Genomic DNA, 20254 nt, shown 5'->3' with positions numbered 1-20254 from the left:
GGAAAACCACCACCTTCCCAGGATTGCTCTGTATGGCAAACTTTCCACCGGCCATCGAAATAGAGGGGCACCAAAGAAGAGATACAAGGACTCCTTGAAGAAATCCCTTGGCACCTGTCGCATCAACCATCACCAGTGGTCTGACCTAGCCTCAGATCGCAAAGCATGGAGGCACACCATCCACCAGGCTGTCTCTTCCTTTGAGAACGCACGCATAGCTGGTCTTGAGGACAAAAGGAGATCGAGGAAGAATCGCACTGCTACAGCACCAACCCCAAATCAGACTTTTCACTGCAGCCACTGTGGCCGGATCTGCCTGTCCTGCATTGGTCTTGTCAGCCACCAGCGAGCCTGCAGCAGACGTGGACTACTGCACCCTTCTTAAATCTTCGTTCGCAAGGTCAAGCCGAGAGAGAGACCCTATCTGGTACAGAGGATGAAGAAGCAAGACAGCTGTGCAAGACAGGAACAAGGCCGGTGCAGAAGTAGGACATTCTGTTTCTAGCAGTAAACTGAAACATGATCCTGAAAGCAAAATATGCCTTCCATCCACTTACGTTTTGCAACATAGCATCAGAAATTTTACCTCTAACGTCAAAGTCACAGATCAAGCTATTCCACTGAACCCCAATATAAGACTACCTAGATCCTGGCAAAAATCCATTTCTACAACGTCCCTTAAGTTACCCAGCAGCAGCCAGTTAATAACAAACTGACACCGTGTGATGAACCTTTAAGTGCCTTCCTAGACACTGATCCAGGAGAGGACAAACCGCTGCTCAGGAGCCACAAATGGCACTTTCACACATATTGCATGGCTCTTGAAGCCCCCGCCGCTTCATCAGCTGACTTGGAGAAGGTATTTTTCTCTCTCTAAATCACTTCGCCAAGCCAGCCAGCAGCTGAGAGAAGGTGTTTAAAGTTAAAGTTGCTTTCTTTCCCCCGTCTTGCCCCCTCCCCCATCTGCCTACCCGCCTTCCTTCCTTCCTGTCTTGCAACTCCCAAACATCAGACATTTATTTTACGTGGCTCTTACATTAAGCAAGTTTGGCCACCCCTGCTCTGAAGAGGAAAAGTCTAAAATTTTAGAATATAAGATCTTGGATAAACAAGGTGTAGGAAATAGAAGAAGAAGAAGAATTGCAGATTTATACCCCGCCCTTCTCTCTGAATCAGAGACTCAGAGCGGCTTACAATCTCCTATATCTTCTTCCCCCACAACAGACACCCTGTGAGGTGGGTGGGGCTGAGAGGGCTCTCACAGCAGCTGCCCTTTCAAGGACAACTCCTGAGATTGCTATGGCTGACCCAAGGCCATTCCAGAAGGTGCAAGTGGAGGAGTGGGGAATCAAACCCAGTTCTTCCAGACAAGAGTCCATACACTTAACCACTACACTAAACTGGCTCTCAGTAATAGAAAATAGAAAAATTATTAATGTTGAATTAGTTAGGCTAAGAGACTGGTGAGTTAATCAAACTTATTCTTCTGAATGTTTCCATTCAAGTAGGTTCAGCAGCTACTGAAGACAACTGCCGTCACGATCCATTCAAGGATGCTTCGCTATATTTTCCAGATTGCATAAATACCACGACTGCAGACCTCAGGCAGAATTCTAATGAAGGCTGCACATGGGATCCCCTATTCTCACATGACTGATATTCAATGCTGGAAAGGAAAAATAATATACTAATGTTTGGGAATCAACAACCAATATTTCAATTTGAAAATTCTTTGACAGCTTTTAAGACAAAAAGGCAGCTCAATTCCAGATGGTCTCAGTCTCTAAAGCTCTTCATTCAGATTCTTAGAGCTCACAGCATCTTGTCAAGAAGTCTGCATGAAAAAGATCCAAGAGTAGACTAATGAATTTAGTTTTGATTATTATTTATTTATACCCTGCTTTTCTCAACAATGGGAACCAAAAACTGGATTTTCTGTATTTTTTAAAAAAACTTAAAACATGCTTAAAAAGTTAGCACATTTTGTTGGTCTTAAAGATGCTTTCCCTCTCTCCTCATTCTCCTCTCAGCATCATTCTCTCCTCCTCTGTCTTAAAAAAATAACTCTGTGATTGGGCCAAAATCCCCCAGGAAGGTTTTACAGCAGAGGGAATTCAAAATGAGGTCTCCCAGCTTCTAGTCTGATAACTCCTCTAACCACTACATTTACTATTTAGAACAGGGGTGTCAAACATGCAATTCAGGGGCCAAATCAGGCCCCCTGAGCAACTGGCTGTCATCTGCTTCCTTCTCCCTATATCTTCCTTCCTTTTGCATAACAGCAAGGCTTGCTCAATTGCACAGGAGCTATAGAACAAAACCTCTATTTTCTCCGCTGGCTGAGGCTCTTCTCTTGGGGAGGAAGGGGTGGGGAGGCAGAGCTTGCTTTGCCAGGTTCTCTCAATTGCCCAGTAGAGCTACTAAACCAAGCCTCTCTCCCTTCTATTGGCTGAGGCTCCTCACCCTCCCAGTCTCCTGGGGAAAGAGCCAGAGCTTCCTTTGCCCAGTTCCCTGGATCCCATGGAAAAAATACAAAGAAAGCATCTTTAAGACCAATGAGTGCTAACATTTTAAGCATGTTTTTTAAGTTTTTAAAAATATATATATTTGTGTTTGTCTGTGTTCCTTATAAAATGCATATCTCTGCTACCTAATCTTAAATAGGTACACACGTGGCCCGGCCCAACATGGCTTGGCCCAACAAGATCTCATTCATGTCAGATCCAGCCCTCATAACAAATGAGTTTAACAGCCTCGATTTAGAACATTTTAAAGGGTCTCCCCCCCATGACAGCCACTCAAACTCAATGACCATGTGTCACACAGCAGGGGACCAGGAAGGGCCTTCCGCTCACTCCCACCACTCTGGTAAGGGTCTGCCTAGAGGGCCCAGAGCACCCATCCAACCCCCATCTTCCTTTTTAAACACCTATCTATGACTAAAGAGGCGTGAGGACCCAGGCAGTATAACAATAATGTGTATTAGAAGGGCTCAAAAACAAGCGTTTCTAATTATTAGTGCAACAGTGAAAAGGCAGAAACACTAAAGGTGATATAAACAATAAAGGTGATACGTTCCCTTCCTCTAATGCCAAACACTCACCACCCACTTTGGCTGAGGGATCTCTGCTCAGCTGCAGCCTTCTCCAGCCCAGCCCTCTCAAAGAGAACAACTTCTCTTTCTACCTAGGCCTTCTTATTCTGTCTTCCCAGGTCCTACCCTCTGGTCTCCACTGGGCAAGTTTTTCCTCCTAAACTGCTGCCCACCCAATCAGAGGGACAGGTCAGGCGCTAGGGTTTTCTGCGCCCCAGGTCTAACTCTGCTCCTTTGCCCCCCTGAGTTTGCACACGTGCCCTGACAACGTCACCGATTATGTTATGTCACCCCCCAACTTTGCTGAGGCCTCCTGAGGCTCAGGAGACCTCAGCAAAGTCTGGAAGGCAGTGCACGCGCTCAGAGCGCAGCTCTAAGTGTGTGTGCTGCCCCTCCCCCTTTGCTGAGGTCTCCTGAATCTTGGGAGGCCTCGGCAAAGTCCGGAAAGCAGTGCACACGGTCAGAGCCCAGCTCTGAGCTCACACACGCTGCCATGCCCCCCTCCACTTCGCCAAAGTTTCCCGAGAAAAGTACTTCTTTCTCTACCTTCTCTATCCCATGCATAATCTTGTAAACCTATCATGTCACCCCTCAGTCAATGTTTCTCATCCTTCAGTCAAACTTTCTCATCCATCAAGCAAAAATGGACTGTGATATAACATGGAGGATCAATACTTTTAACACTCTTATCCCTGGCAAACATGCCTTCCTCTATTAGGACTTTCACTCTGATAGAGGAAGGTATGTTTGGCAGGAATAAGAGAACCACTGGGACCTCATTTGGATTGGATGATTTTGGAATATTTTTCCCTGGTCTTTAATGTTATAGAAGATTGAATTCTACATGAAGTCTCCAGAACAACAGTACAAAGACTTAGATCAGGGGTGTCAAACTCATTTGTTATGAGGGCCGGATCTGACATAGATGAGACCTTGTTGGGCCAGGCCATGTAGAGTTGGGCCAAGCCATGTCGGGCCAGGCCATGTGTGTACCTATTTAAGATTATGTAGCAGAGATATAAATTTTATAAAGAACACAAACACAGATATATATTTTTAAAAACTTAAAACATTGGCATTTATTGGTTTTAAAGATGCTTTCTTTGTATTTCTCCAACAGGATTTAGGGAACTGGGAAAAGGAAGCTCTGGCTCTTTCCTTCCTTCCCTAGGGGTGGGAAGAACCTCAGCCAATAGAAGGAAGAGAAGCTTGGCTCAGTAGCTCTGCTGTGCAATTGACAGAGCCTGGCAAAGCAAGCTATTCTTCCCCAAGGGAGGAGCCTCAGCCAATGGAGAAAATAGAGGTTCTGCTCTGTAGCTCCTGTGCAATTGAGCAAGCCTTGCAAAGCAAGCTGTTTTGTAGAAGGAAGCAATATATAGGGAGAAAGAAGCAGATGACAGCCAGTTGTTCGGGGTCCTGATGGGAGCCCATCGGGGCCTGATTCGGCCCCCAAACAGCATGTTTGACACCCCTGACTTAGATTGTCTTATTAATGTTTCAATGAAAGACTCTGCACAGATGTTTAACTAAATATAGTGTAATATCTTATTGGAGATATGGATATTTTTATGTAAATATATATATAGCAGAATTATAGTGTTTGTAATGTATGTATGAGCTTGAACACAGCATATTATTTATCGTTATATGTTGAGGAGATATGAGTCCTTGTTGTTGTGAATATTGTCCCAGACATTTAAGTCCAAAGATTTGGAGGTAGGGTGGATTTGATTTAAATCACAATACACAACTAAAAACTAGTCCATATTTCAGGATGAATAACCTTTGGACTATAATGCATCTTAAATAGAAAACTATCTTTAGATAGCTTTTTCCTCAAAAAGCAATTTTTTAAAAATAATTTATTTTTATCCATCCTGTGAGGCTGTGGTTGGTTAAAACAGCCTCCTGAAATTAAATCCATCCAGGGCTTTAATTGTAGAAAAAGCCCAGCAGGAACTCACTGGCTTATTAGGCCACACCCCCTGATGTCACCACTGTTTCACAAAAGGCTTTTTTGGTAGAAAAGGCCCGGCAGGGACTCATTTGCATACTAGGCCACATCCCCTGACGCCAAGCCAGCCGCAACTGCGTTTGTGTGTGTTCCTGCTCAAAAAAAAGCCCTGAATCCATCTAAGATGGAGGTTCTGTGGCTGGGCCAGGGAGATTCAGGGTTGGAGTGCCAATTTCTGGCTCTTGACGGTGTGCCTTTAACACCAGTGTTGGATCATCGTACGTCCGTGTGACTCTGGATGCCTCCCTGTCAATGGAGGCCCAGGTCACTTATGTAGCTAGACTGGCATTCTCTTGCTTGCACCAAGTTAAGCAATCGGTCCTCTTACCAGGCCCGTAGCTACAGTGGGGCCCGGGAAGGGTCAGGTCCATCCTTTCAACCCCCTTTCAACTGTAGGCCCCCTCCATTGGAGGGCCCCCAATCTGTCCCCTTTGCTCACTGTCACTCTGAACTAGCAGTAGTATTGCTGCTGGTCTTTTTGCTTTTTACTCTCCCCTTCCCTAACACAGCATGCAAAGGCGGGGGGTGGGGCTAGAATCTTCATGCAGCTGGCCTTCCAGGTGCCCAACTTCAGTTCAAGAGGGGCACGTAAGAAAGGGCTGGGAACAACAGAGCTGCTATGACTGCCCGGATGAAGGGGGGTTAGCTTGTGGAACTCAAGGCAGCTTACAGTGCTGAGAGCCCAGAGCCACCAAACTAGGTGGCTTCCAGTGTCCCCTCTAAGCTGAGTTAGCATGAGCTAGTTCACAGATTTTTAGCCTTCAGCTCACACATATTTGTCTTAGCTCAGGAACAATAACGCCAGAGCACAATGATTTATGTAGCAGCTCACAACTTTAATGCCAGTAGCTCACAAAATAGAATTTTTGCTCACAAGACTCTGCAGTTTAGAGGGCACATTGATGCCCCCCAGCCCCCCCTCCCAACAAATCCTGCAGTGGGCCCCAACAAATATGAAATTCTGGCTACGGCCCTGCCTCTTCCTGTCTTGCCTTGATTTAGCCACAGTAATTCATACAACAGTCTCCTCCAGATTAGATTACTGTAACTTGCTCTACACAGGGCTGCCATTGAGACTGACCTGGAAACTGCAGCTGGTCCAGAATGCAGCTGTGCATGTTCTTACAGGAACTTCTTTTAGAGCTTATATACAATCAGTCCTCCACCAGCTGCCCTGGCTCCAAGATGAATACTGGATCAGGTTTAAGGTTTTGGTACTAACCTTTAAAGCATTAGATGGTCTGGGACCAGCATACCTTCAGGATTGTCTCTCCTGGTACATCCCCCCACACAGCACTGCAGCCTAATTATAACAACCTACTGGTGATCCTGACCTGAAAAATGTCCAGTTGTCCTCAACCAGAACCAGGGGTTTTTTGGCCCTGACTCTGACCTGATGCAATGCTCTTCCAGTTGAGATCCAGGCCCTTTGGGATTTGATGCAGTTCCACAGAACTCACAAAACAGAGATGTTCTGCCAGGCCTATGGTTGAGGACAGAGATGGTTTCCATTCTAGACTGGCCTCCCTTTCCTTTTCTCTTTCCCCCTCTCCTTCTTACCAGATTGATTCAAGGATACTTGTTTTCCCTCCTGGGATGAGAAGCACCAGTTTGTGTTCCTTTATACACCATCTATGAGTTGTCGTACTGTAGAATTGTTTTAAAACGTTAACCGTATGGATTGTGTTATGAATGCTGTCACCTGCTCTGAGCCCTGTTATACATTGGAGGGGAAGCTACAAATTGAATAAATGAATGAATGAATGTTATGAAAACAAATTGGTACAGTGGCAATCTAAACTGAACACAGAGGGAGCTGAACTATTATCATGACAAGAGACTTAGCTAATATGCTTTGGTGACTGAGATTTTCTGCATTTTCACTAATTAAATTATTTGAGACCTTTAATTGCTTTAAAACTTTTTGTTTAAAAAGAAACCTTTTCAAAACCGCTGGCAGAGTAAACTGTAAACAGCACAAATGTCATAATCCATAACCATAAAGTATTACTCTGCTGATGGGAAACATTATTTAGGCGTCCTACTGCAATTTAAAAGTACCTCACTCCCCACAATACAAGTAAAAATTCGTTACCAACACAAATCCCCTGTTTTGCTTTTGGTAATACTGGGTTGTAATGGATTATGCAGAGTTTAGTATCTCAACACTCGGTCCTGGGTGTCTCCAGAAAAGAAAGGTGTGAGTGAATAGGCAGAACCACCTACACCACATTATGGCAAGATGAAACACCCTATATATCCCCCAGAGAGCACTGCGATCAGAGACAAAAAATCTGTTGTCTGCCCCTGGCCCAAAAGAAGCCAGGCTATGTATAACGAGATCCAGGGCTTTTTCGGTGGTAGCACCAGAACTTTGGAACACCCTCCCAGAAGCTATAAGGGCCCTGCGGGATTTGTCTGCGTTCCGCAGGGCCTGTAAGACCGAATTGTTCAGTTTGGTGTAGCCAGTTTGGTGCAGTGGTTAAGTGCGTGGACTCTTATCTGGGAGAACCGGGTTTGATTCCCCACTCCTCCACTTGCACCTGCTGGAATGGCCTTGGGTTAGCCATTAGCTCTGGCAGAGGCTGTCCTTGAAAGGGCAGCTCCTGTGAGAGTCCCCTCAGCCCCACCCACCTCACAGGGTGTCTTTTGTGGGGGGAGAAGATATAGGAGATTGTAAGCCGCTCTGAGTTGCTGATTCAGAGAGAAGGGCGGGGTATAAATCTGCAATTCTTCTTCTTCTTCTTCTTCTTCTAACAGGCTTTTGCGGTTTGATTGAAAAAAAGGCTACCACCGGACATCCTACAGAATGCTGGCGATCTTGGTCGAGAAGTCAATACCGCCATACTGGACTGAAATAGCGCTATAGAATGGTTTTAAAGTTAAAATATGCAAATTATGGTTTTATATGTTTTATTGGATTGCTTGTTTTAATAATGTTGTAAGCCGCCCTGAGTCCACTTGCGGAGAGGGCGGGATATAAATGGGAAGTAATAAATAAATAAAATGGTCTAACTGCATTGATACTACAACAGGACGCAGTGACACATTGTGAACAAACGGCGCGGAACAAGTCACATCACGCCAGTAGTAACTATCGAGCCACGGAGGAAGGTTCCTGTGCGTTTCCAGATTTGCAAGCGTTTGCAGCAGCAGCAGCAGCAAGAGACTGCGTAGTGCATAAACTTCTCAAGGCATGCCACTCCTGCCCGGATCGCCGAAGCATTCCATACACAGACACGTCCCAGCAGCTCAGAGCTAACTTCCAGCTTAAAATGATTTTGTCTTGCGAAGGAGAAACGCGTGGGAAAAGGAAGGAGAGCAACACTCATCCTCTCCGCCGCCCCCACTCCCTCCCGGGAACAACTTTTCCTGTCTGCAAGACCTCTATGTCTTCGCATCTCGATAAGCTCCCTCGACAGGGAGGGAACACGCCGGAATGCATAACCCTACCGGAGACTAATGGGTCAAAGAGGCAAACACCGTTGCAGAGAACAGGGCAATCAATGCAGAGGGATAATACATCCTATTTTGCACCTTCCCTAACGAGACACGTCACGTTACTTACCAGACTGAGTCTCCAGTCCTCCTCGTTCCTTCTCAGTGGGATGAGAACAGACCTTGAGGCCTTTCCTTGCCAACCCGAGGACGCCCCCGGGCTACCCTTCACTCCATCTCACTGAAGCACCTTTATAACCACCATCCTTGCTACTGGCAAAAAAAACTCGCTTTGCTCCTGGGTCCTGAATGCATAACTTCGGGTACTCTTAAGCAAGCTTCGCTGCGATTGGCTACGTTTTCCTCAGCCTGCAGCGCTTTGAACGGTGATAGGTTGGTAGAAGGCACGGAGGGACGCTACACTTCCGCTTTTTCCGCCCATCTATCGCTAGCCGGCGCAAGTATCCTAGGTTCCACCGAGTTGTTTAGGGATTGGGGCAGGAGGTATTTGTTGAGCTTTAAAGCCAAGGGTTCCCTTCGGAGTAGATCTCTACACGGTCTGTGGCAAACCCTAACACACTGGCATCTTCCTCGTCGAGACGATGGCAAGAATTGTCTGAGATAAGAATTCTGTATGCTTAGCAGTAGAAAAAGAGCAAGAATCCCAGTAGCATCTTAAAGACTAACAAAAGTTGAAGTAGGGAATGAGCTTTCGTGAACCAATGCTCACTTCTTCAGGTCACAGATTGCCTTTTCCACCAGATTGTGGTATTTTTGAGTTTCGTATCTCCATTTATAATTTTATTTATAAATTTTTTATATTCACACACAATGCAACTACTTACATTTTGAAAATATTTAACATCTAATCTAATTATGAGAAACTACTAAATCTGAGGCCAGGGGCACTTTTAAGACCAGAAACGTTCTGCTGCTTCAGACCAACGCAGCTGCCTGAAGCTACTACTGATATTATTTTTATTTTATTTGTTCTGTGCAAGCTCAGCGGGGGTGCAGTTTGCGCGTGCAAACAAGGCAATCTGGCCGCCCAGCGGGGGTGGAGTTTGCTCTTGAAGAGCCCTCTGTGCAAATGGGGCTATCTGGCCCTGCAACCCCCACCACCGCCAAATTTCTTAACTCGGGGCCCCTCCTCCCAACATTTTCTGGCTGCGGACCTGTCTGTACCGATTGCAATATTTTGCTTTTGCATCCCTGTGTAACATAATCTGACTCTTTTATATATACATGAAGTCACATGTAACTTACTACATGTTTTGCAATTTCTTTCCTTTGCTTCTCAAATCAATATCTGCATTATTACTGGGAAGACTGAGAAGCTTTTAGAGCTTGGAGTGCATTATCCATAGCACCACAGAAAGCTGGACGCATCTTGAGACCATCTAGCCCAGAGATTCCCAGACCTCATTAATCTGCAGGCACCTTTAAACACGGGGTAGTAAGCACCACCTCATACACACAAAAAAAAACCCTCCAAAATTTCAGGCAGAAGTTCTACTTAACAAATGAGTGTATAATTTTAAAACATTTTCTTACATACATACAGAGACAGAGAGATTACTGTGAGGAAGATCCTTGTGCTGTGGTGGCAGCTGCTGGTAAAGCAGTTTTTAAAAATCTGCTCAGCCAATCAGATCTCCATTGCCCTGCTGGGCAGCACTCCTACAAAGGGCTGCCACCAAGTTTCTTTAAAAAAACATGGCTGGAACCAGGAAAGGTGTCAGTGTGCAGGGCACCATGCACCCATGAGAACCTGGTCTAGTCCAACTGCGATGCAGCATTTAGACACTATTCACTATCTATTTCCTTTTGTCCATTTGTTCGTAGGATTCCAAACTACATTTATTTGTAATAAATGAGTCTGACAGCTCTAATCCAATCCATCTAATTTGGGCCTTTTCTCCCACAAGAAAGTTGGAATGTACATGAAAGCATGTTGTCTGAATTATGCAGACAAATAGAAGGTGTGCACAAGGTGTATGATGTTATAGATGCCTACAGGGCAGAAATAATTTAGCTGATATAAAGCAAGGTGGTTTAAGCAAACACATCATGCTGCTTACTAAGCAAGATACATTTTGTCCCATCACATAACAAGTCAACCTCTCCAGGGTTGGGGAGATTCCTTCCCAACTTTCACTAACGCAGTCAGGGCTTTTTTTGAGCAGGAACAGACAGGAAAGCAGTTCCGGCTGGCTTGGCATCAGGGGGCGTGGCCTAATATGCAAATGAGTTCCTGCTGGGCTCTTTAGTACAAAGCCATGTGAAACAATGGTGATGTCAAAGGGTGTGGCCTAATATGCAAATAAGTTCCTGCTGTGCCTTTTTCTACAAAAAAAAGCCCTGAACACAGTCAATTAAGCCTTCAGGGTGAAAACCTACTCCTTGCAAGGGTGAGGCTGGCTGGTGCACCACTCCACCTAGAGCACTCTTTTGCCCCATCTAACCATTTCATGAATAAGAGGGATTTTTGAAATTGTGACATAGCAGCTTACTCTTTAAAACTTAATTTGTTTTTAGAATAGGCTATATCAGGCGGTGGCGATTTTTGATCAGAGCTGGCTTGACTAGTCAAAATATGCTAGTGCTTCAAAATAACCAGATGGTATGCCAATTCCGAGTTTTCCCCTTTGTCAGGACAATTCCTTCAAGATCACCAGTGGGAGGAAATCCTGCTTTAATTACTATGACTCTGAGCATGGTGGGCTGCTAGGGTTGCCAAATCTGTGTTGGAAAATACCTGGAGACTTAGGGGGTAGATCTAGGAGAGGCGGGTTAGGGGAAGGGAGGGACCTCATTATGGTACAGTGCTATAAAGCCCAACCTTCAAAGCAACCATTTTCTCCAAAGGAACTGCTCTTTGCCAGCTGCAGATCAGTCATAAAAGCAGATCTCCAGGTCCCACCTGGAGGCTGACAACCCTAGCAGCTCAAATAATGCTTTAAGAAACTTCTTATATATTTCAGGAAAATGTAAGGATTTATGAACTTTAAAATGTGTTATTTGTCTTTGCAGGATCCCCAACCGTTTTTTTTTTAGCCAGCAGACACCTTTGGAATTCTGACACAGCATGGTGGGCACAGCCCAGGTCTGTAGCCACGGGGGGGGGGGGGGTGTGCTGTGGGGACCCTGTCCCCTGACTTCCAGGCAGGGGCCCCCAACTCCTAGGGGCCCTCAGAGGCACAGCTTGCTTTTTTGCCATGGCTGAGCTGGCAAAGCATCGTCAGTGGCAGCCGGAGCTGGGAGAGCTGAGCAGGACACAGTGCACTGCAGCAGCAAAAGTGGCAGGTGGAAGAGAGGGAGACAGAAGAGCGGGAAACCGAAGAAGCTGCATGGGATGGGCCAAGGAAGGGGGGCCATGGGTGGAGCCGCTTGCTGCAATGTGCTGGGGTGGGGGAGGAGGTGGAACGACCCCCCCCTGCTTGCGTGCAAGGTGCAGTTCCTTCTTGACTCCAACATTTTACAGACAGCGGCCTTGACTCGGTCACTTTTAGAGCCTCCAGCTTTTGCGCCTCCTGTAGAAAGCTTCTGAAAAGCAGCAAGCCCTGCAGCCGTTGGGAAAGGGTGCCCCCTGATTTTTTCAAAATGATTGCCGCAGGAACAGAGCCAGCTGCAGCTTACTCTCCCTTACAAAGTGAAGATCCTTGCGCTATGCTGGCATCTCCTGCCAAAGCAACATTAAAAAAAAAAAAATCTGCATAACAAATTAAATCTTAAATAGCCAATCAGAAGCCTTGTTGGGCAAAAGCCTCACTTGCCCCTCCCAGTTTCTATAAACACTTGGTTGGTACAAAGTGTTTCTATAAATCCTTGGCTGATATATTATCACTGACCATGATTCACCCCTCCTCAGCACCTTATAAGTTTTAACTCGTTTACAGCATGGCTGAGGTTATTTATCATTCATTGGCTGAAGTTAGTTATCATCATCGTATCATAGGGTTGCCAATCCCCAGGTGGGGGCAGGGGATCCCCTGGTTTGGAGGCCCTCCCCCCGCTTCAGGGTCGTCAGAAAGCGGGGGGAGGGGAGGGAAATGTCTGCTGGGAACTCTGTTATTCCCTATGGAGATTTATTCCCATAGAATATCATGGAGAATTGATCCACGGGTATCTGGGGCTCTGGGGGAGCTGTTTTTTGGGTTAGAGGCACCAAATTTTCAGTATAGCATCTAGTGCCTCTCCCCAAAATACCCCCCAAGTTTCAAAAAGATTGGATCAGGGGGTCCAATTCTATGAGCCCCAAAAGAAGGTGCCCCTATCCTTCATTATTTCCTATGGAAGGAATTGAAAAGGTGTGCCATCCCTTTAAATGCAATGGCCAGAACTCCCTTTGGAGTTCAGTGATGCTTGTCACAGCCTTGATCTTGGCTCCACCCCAATGTCTCCTGGCTCCACCCCCCAAAGTCCCTGGCTCCACCCCCAAAGTCCCCAGATATTTCTTGAATTGGACTTGGCAACCCTATCGTATCACCCTGCTTTTAAAAGATCTACATTCAGGATTTAACCAGTGGGGCAGAAGTATACTTCACTAAAAGTTATAGGACAAGAATAGATAAAGCCCCCTAGCTTTTGTGCCTAGAGTGTGAAGTTGCAACATGATAAATTGACTTTGGGGAAACAATTCACAACTTTGCAATTAAAAAGGCAAGAAAAGTAAAGCTTTAAAGTTAATTGATTTTTTTGTAAAATATTATTGTTTTTTTTTTTTTATTCTAATGAACCACCAAAATACTGGCAAAATAATATCTTACGATGAATCCAAATGTTACAAATAGGGTTGCCAAGTCCAATTCAAGAACTATCTGGGGACTTTGGGGGTGGAGCCAAGATCAAAGCTGTGACAAGCATAATTGAACTCCAAAGGGAGTTCTGGCCATCAAATTTAAAGGGTTGGCACACCTTTTTAATTCCTTCCTTCCATAGGAAATAATGGATAGGGGCACCTACTTTGGGGGCTCATAGAATTGGACCCCCTTGTCCAATCTTTTTGGGGAGAGGCACTAGATGCTATACTGAATATTTGGTGCCTCTATCCCAAAAAACAGCCCCCCCAGAGCCCCAGATACCCGCAGATCAATTCTCCATGATTTTCTATGGGAATAAATCTCCATAGGGAATAACAAAGTTCCCAGCAGACATTTCCCTCCCTCCCCCCGCTTTCTGACGACCCTGAAGCGGGGGGAGGGCCTCCAAACTGGGGGATCCCCTGCCCCCACCTGGGGATTGGCAACCCTAGTTACAAAATAATCAGCATGCTTTGTAGGACTTTTCTTCAGGATAAGTATTATATTAAAACAGTCTAAACACTGGAAGGACTATTTTTGGGAATGGTAGAAAAGTTCCAGTGTGGACTGTAGAAGATATAATTTCAGAATTAAAACAATTTATTTTAAAATTAATTTTAAAATTCTATACACACTTAACGGTCAATAAGTGGCAACCCAAGGGGAGTTACTTTGGCATAAACATGTGTAAAATCTGGCTGCAATTTGGTGGTGGTGGTGGAAAGTGCCACCAAGTCACAGCTGGCTTATGGGAACCCCGGCCTTAGAGCTTTTAAGGCAAGAGATATTCAGAGGTGGTTTGCCGTCGCCTACCTCTGCGTTGCAACCCTGGACTTCTTCGGTGATCTCCCATCCGAATACTGACCAGGGCCAACCCTACTTAGCTTTCAAGATTTGACAGGATCAGGGTAGACTGGTCATGGCAGAGTAATTAACACAGCATAGTGGTAAGCTGCAGTACTGCAGTCCAAGCTCTGCTCACGACCTGAGTTCGATCCCAGTGGAAGCTGGGTTCAGGTAGCTGGCTCAAGGTTGACTCAGCCTTCCATCTTTCCGAGGTCAGTAAAATGAATAACCAGCTTGCTGGGATTAAAGTGTAGATGACTGGGGACGGCAATAGCAAACCACCCTGTAAAAAGTCTGCCATGAAAACATTGTGATGCCACATCACAATGTTGGAAATGACTGGTGCTTGCACAGGGGGACTACCTTTACCTTTTATACACAACCTGGTTAAAGAATAGATAAGTTTATTCAGGAACTAACGTACTTGATAAGAGAAGAGACAGTTTCCTACCTACATCTGTAGCTGAGAGAGAGAATAAGATTGAGGGTGGCACTTCCAAAATTGCCCTGAGAGTAGCAATCTGGAGACAGACAAGGAATGACCCTCAACAGGACAGATATGGTGCTGTCCTCACTATCCTATCTAATTGTCCTTTTGCTGCCCCCTTCAGGGTGTTCTCTTATTCTTTGTACACCAGACACTGCCTTTTCCAACAGCTGAGTCATCCAGGTCAGGGATATATGCTAATTCTCTTGAAAGCAAGTGGAATTGGTGCAGCTTTATTCCAAGTTTTTAAAAAGTTAGAACTTGGATGTTAATGAAGAAAGTGCAAGATCCCTAAATAAGAGATGAAGTAAACTGCAACTGTTTCTGTTGTTTGTGGACAGCATCATAGAGGACATTTTACTTGCTGGGGAGGGGAAGTGCTACTGCGCGGTCACAAATATCATCACAAATAGCCGCTTGTGAATCTTGCTAAGTTGGCAGGCATAAAGGCTTTCTGTCTGATGTGTTAGTTCTTTCTATGCAATAAGTTTTAAATATGTGGAAACATTCAGAAATGGAATTCCTACATGCAGTCTGAAGTGGTACAGTCCACTCATCACTGCCTCACAATTCTACCACCATATATTTCCCTCACCCGAACCCTTGACTTCTCAAGGTTAACTGTCAGAGGTTGGTGAATGATAGCAATTAGTTAGATGTAGGGTTGGCCAAGTCCAATTCAAGAAATATTTGGGGACTTTGGGGGTGGAGCCAGGAGACATTAGGGGTGGAGCCAAGATCAAGGCTGTGACAAGCATAATTGAACTCCAAAGGGAGTTCTGGCCATCACATTTAAAGGGACGGCACACCTTTTCAATTCCTTCCTTCCATAGGAAATAATGAAGGATAGGGGCACCTTCTTTTGGGGCTCATAGAATTGGACCCCCTGGTCCAATCTTTTTGAAACTTGGGGGGTATTTTGGGGAGAGACACTAGATGCTATACTGAAAATTTGGTGCCTCTACCCCAAAAACAGCCCCCCCAGAGCCCCAGATACCCGCAGATCAATTCTCCATGATTTTCTATGGGAATAAATCTCCATAGGGAATAACAGAGTTCCCAGCAGACATTTCCCTCCCCTCCCCTCCCCCCTCTTTCTGACGACCCTGAAGCGGGGGGAGGGCCTCCAAACCGGGGGATCCCCTGCCCCCACCTGGGGCTTGGCAACCCTAGTTAGATGTGACAGAATGTTAGTACTATTGATTTATAAGCAAAGTAGATGGAAATGAATAACATAAGCAAGTTTTGCCAGGCTCACTAAGCTTTTAAACAGTTTCCATTCACTAATGATTTGCCCTTCTTTACTAAGGTGTTTTAACTGACTTCAGTGACACCTAAGGGAGAACAGGAAAACTCATTTGACTCCATTTTGTGTTGTTGTTATATCAGGACCAGACTGGTGATTAAAATGAAATTACTACAGTCTGGTGAGGTCAAGATATTTTCTGGAAAGCATACCAGAAATCCACATGAGAATTTAGATTCATAGAGTTGGAAGGGATCTCCAGGGTCATCTAGTCCAACCCCCTGCACAATGCAGGAAACTCACAGATACTTCCCCCTAAATTCACAGGATCTTCATTGCTGTCAGATGGCCATCTAGCCTCTGTTTAAAAACCTCCAAGGAAGGAGAGCCCACCATCTCCTGAGGAAGCTTGTTCCACTGAGGAACTGCTCTAACGCTCAGGAAGTTCTTCCTAATGTTGAGCTGGAAACTTTTTTGATTTAATTTCAACCCACTGGCTCTGGTCCGACATTCTGGGGCCACAGAAAACAATTCCACACCATCCTCTATATGACAACCCTTCAAGTACTTGAAGATGGTGATCATATCACCTCTCAGCCTCCTCCTCTCCAAGCTAAACATGCCCAGCTCTTTCAACCTTTCCTCAGAGGACTTGGTCTCTAGACCCCTCCCCATCTTCGTTGCCCTTCTCTGGTTCTGTTCCAGCTTGTCTATATCCTTCTTAAAATGTGGTGCCCAAAACTGAACACAATACTCCAGGTGAGGTCTTACCAGAGCAGAGTAAAGCAATACCATCACTTCACGTGATCTGGACACTATACTTCTGTTGATACAGCCCAAAATTGCATTTGCCTTTTTAGCCACCGCATCACTGTTACTCACGTTCAGTGTATGGTCCACTAAGACCTCTAGATCCTTTTCGCACATACTACTGCTAAGACAAATCTCCCCCTTCCTATAACCATGCATTGGGTTTTCCCTACCTAAATGCAGAACTTTACATTTATCCTTGTTAAAATTCATTTTATTGGTTTTAGCCCAGTTTTCTAGCCTGTCAAGATCATCCTGTATCCCATTTCTGTCTTCTACTGTATTTGCAACCCCTCCCAATTTAGTATCATCAGCAAATTTAATAAGCATTCCCTCTATTCCTTCATCCAAATCATTGATAAAGATGTTGAACAAAACAGGTCCCAGGACAGATCCTTGAGGCACTCTACTTGTCACTCCTCTCCAAGAGGATGAGGAATCATTCACAAGCACTCTTTGGGTGCGATCTGTCAACCAATTACAGATCCACCTAACGGTAACAGGATCCAAACCACATTTTACCAACTTGTCAACAAGGATAGTATGTGGAACCTTATCAAAAGCTTTACTGAAATCAAGATATACGACGTCTACAGCATTCTCCTGATCCAGCAAGGTAGTCACTTTCTCAAAAAAAAAAAAAAAAAAAGATCAGGTTAGTTTGACATGACTTGTTCTTGAGAAACCCATGCTGGCAGTGTCAGCTCTGGTTAGTACTCAGAAGGGAGACTTGCAAAGGAAGTCCATGTCTAGGGTTGCTACTCTCTCTCTCTCTCTCTCTCTCGGCTTGGCTTCGCGAACGAAGATTTAAGAAGGGTGCAATAGTCCACGTTTGCTGCAGGCTCGCTGGTGGCTGACAAGACCAATGTGGGACAGGCAGGTCCGGCCACAGCGGCTGCAGGGAAAAGTCTGATTTGGGGTTGGTGCAGTAGCAGTGCGATTCTTCCTCAATCTCCTTTTGTCCTCAAGACCAGCTATGCGTGTGTTCTCAAAGGAAGAGACAGCCTGGTGGATGGTGTGCCTCCATGCTTTGCGATCTGAGGCTAGGTCAGACCACTGGTGATGGTTGATGTGACAGGTGCTAAGGGATTTCTTCAAGGAGTCCTTGTACCTCTTCTTTGGTGCCCCTCTATTTCGATGGCCGGTGGAGAGTTCGCCATACAGGGCAATCTTGGGAAGGCGGTGGTTTTCCATCCTAGAAATATGCCCTGCCCAGCGCAGCTGCGTCTTCAACAGCAGTGCCTCGATGCTGGTAACCTCTGCCCGCTTGAGGACTTCAGTGTTGGTCACAAAGTCACTCCAGTGGATGTTGAGGATGGTGCGAAGGCAGCGCTGATGAAAGCGCTCAAGGAGTCGCAGGTGATGACGGTATAAAACCCACGATTCGGAGCCATAGATGAGGGTTGTCATCACAACCGCTTTGTAAACATTGATCTTTGTGCCTTTTTTCAGATGCTTGTTGCTCCACACTCTTTTGTGCAGTCGGCCAAATGCACGGTTTGCCTTTGCCAGCCTGTTGTCAATCTCCTTGTCGATCTTGGCATCTGAGGAGATGATGCACCCCAGGTAGCTGAACTGCTGGACTGTCTTCAGAACTGATTCACCCACAGTGATGCAGGGAGGGTGATAATCTTCCTGGGGTGCAGGCTGGTGGAGAACTTCTGTCTTCTTCAGACTAACTTCTAGGCCGAATAGCTTGGCAGCCTCTGCAAAGCAGGACGTCATATGCTGCAGAGCTGATACCGAGTGGGAGACGAGTGCAGCATCATCAGCAAACAGTAGCTCTCGGATGAGTTTTTCCATTGTCTTGGAGTGTGCCTTTAGTCGCCTCAGGGTTGCTACACAGAGGCAGGTAATGGCGAACTATCTCTGTTCCTCTCTTCCCTTGAAAACCCTATGATGTTGCCATGTGGGCTGCAACTTTAACAGCACTTTCTACTGCCACCAGGTGTAAAGGTTCTGGATTTGCATAGTCTTAAAAACGCTTTACATGAGGTAGAGACATTGTTGATGGTCAAATAGATACTTTCATGTTTTCATCTAGCATTAAAAAGAAATAGGCTAAAGAAAGAAATGAGGCTAAAAATAAACACAAATCTCATGGCACCTTAAAACTAATAGCATTTTATTCCTTCATTAACTTTGGTGTACTGGAGCCCATTTCTTCAGGTGCTGAGTGGATTCTCATCATCTGAAGTGGGGGAGTGTTGAGCTGGTAGCACATCTCCTCAGAAGAAGGGGGGCTCAAGACCACAAACACAATAGAACATTTATTTTTATGGTGCCACAAAACTCCTGTTTATTTTTATGGTGTGACTAAGACAAGACTGGAACTAAACAAGCTAATGACAACACATTTAGCACAGATGATAATACTCTTAATTAAAAAAACTGACACTCTTTCCTAGTCTTCTCCTGTATTTTTTAAAGTCCCCCCCCCCCTTTCCAGCAGTCTCTCCTTTCCCCCCTGTGTTTTGCTTCAACCAAGTAGAATTATCCCGTCATTCATTTGAACTTCATTAACTCAGGGCGGTTTGCACAGGAAAACGTAAAGTAGTGATAGCTTGGTCAGGAAACTTATCTGTTCTGCAAAGTATCCAAGGGTAGACCAAGACTAAATGGATGATAATGAGGGACACTTGCAGACTGAATTTGCCCACCATGCCCTAGACTCCATAATGCAGTCCTATTGTAAAGGATGCTACTGAATTCCTTTTTTAGATCTTTCTCTTAATCTCACTGTAGCTCATGACCATAAATGGTCAGATAGAATTCCACACATGTAAAATTACGGTTAATTCCCCCTTGGTGATTTTAGATAACAAATATACTCCAAAACAAACATCAGACTGTTCTAGGGTTGCCAATCCCCAGGTGGGGGCAGGGGATCCCCCGGTTTGGAGACCCTCCCCCCGCTTCAGGGTCGTCAGAAAGCGGGGGGGAGGGGAGGGAAATGTCTGCTGGGAACTCTGTTATTCCCTATGGAGATTTATTCCCATAGAAAATCATGGAGAATTGATTTGCTGGTATCTGGGGCTCTGGGAGGGCTGTTTTTTTTTGGGGGGGGGGTAGAGGCACCAAATTTTCAGTTTAGCATCTAGTGTCTCTCCCCAAAATACCCCCCAAGTTTCAAAAAGATTGGACCAGGGGGTCCAATTCTATGAGCCCCAAAAGAAGGTGCCCCTATCTTTCATTATTTCCTATGGAAGGAAGGCATTGAAAAAGGTGGGCCGTCCCTTTCAATGTGATGGCCAGAACTCCCTTTGGAGTTCAGTTCTGCTTGTCACAGCCTTGATCTTGGCTCCACCCCTAATATCTCCTGGCTCCACCCCCAGAGTCCCCAGATATTTCTTGAACGGGACTTGGCAACCCTAGACTGTTCTCAATCCTCAAGTAGTTGCGCGTGCGCACCAATACTCCGGAGACTCGCGCACCGAGTTGGGCGCATGCGCTCTGGGCCCGTGCACCCTTCCTTCCTTCCCGGTGGCTTCCTAAACTTCACGCGTGCGCTCTTGGC

General features: G+C 45.5%; 1 protein-coding gene across 1 annotated transcript in view; it reads right to left on the bottom strand.

The window, feature by feature from the left end:
* Nucleotides 1-8828, bottom strand: part of TMEM94 (transmembrane protein 94) — a 146448-nt gene extending 137620 nt beyond the window's left edge. The window contains exon 1 of the mRNA XM_060251944.1: nt 8677-8828. The gene's annotated coding sequence lies outside the window, so the exon portion shown is untranslated. The remainder of the gene's footprint in view (nt 1-8676) is intronic.
* Nucleotides 8829-20254: the final 11426 nt, after the last annotated feature.

This window comes from Heteronotia binoei, chromosome 13, assembly GCF_032191835.1.
Source record: "Heteronotia binoei isolate CCM8104 ecotype False Entrance Well chromosome 13, APGP_CSIRO_Hbin_v1, whole genome shotgun sequence".
Classification (NCBI taxonomy): domain Eukaryota; kingdom Metazoa; phylum Chordata; class Lepidosauria; order Squamata; family Gekkonidae; genus Heteronotia; species Heteronotia binoei.
This window is presented reverse-complemented; position numbering and strand designations above follow the sequence as displayed.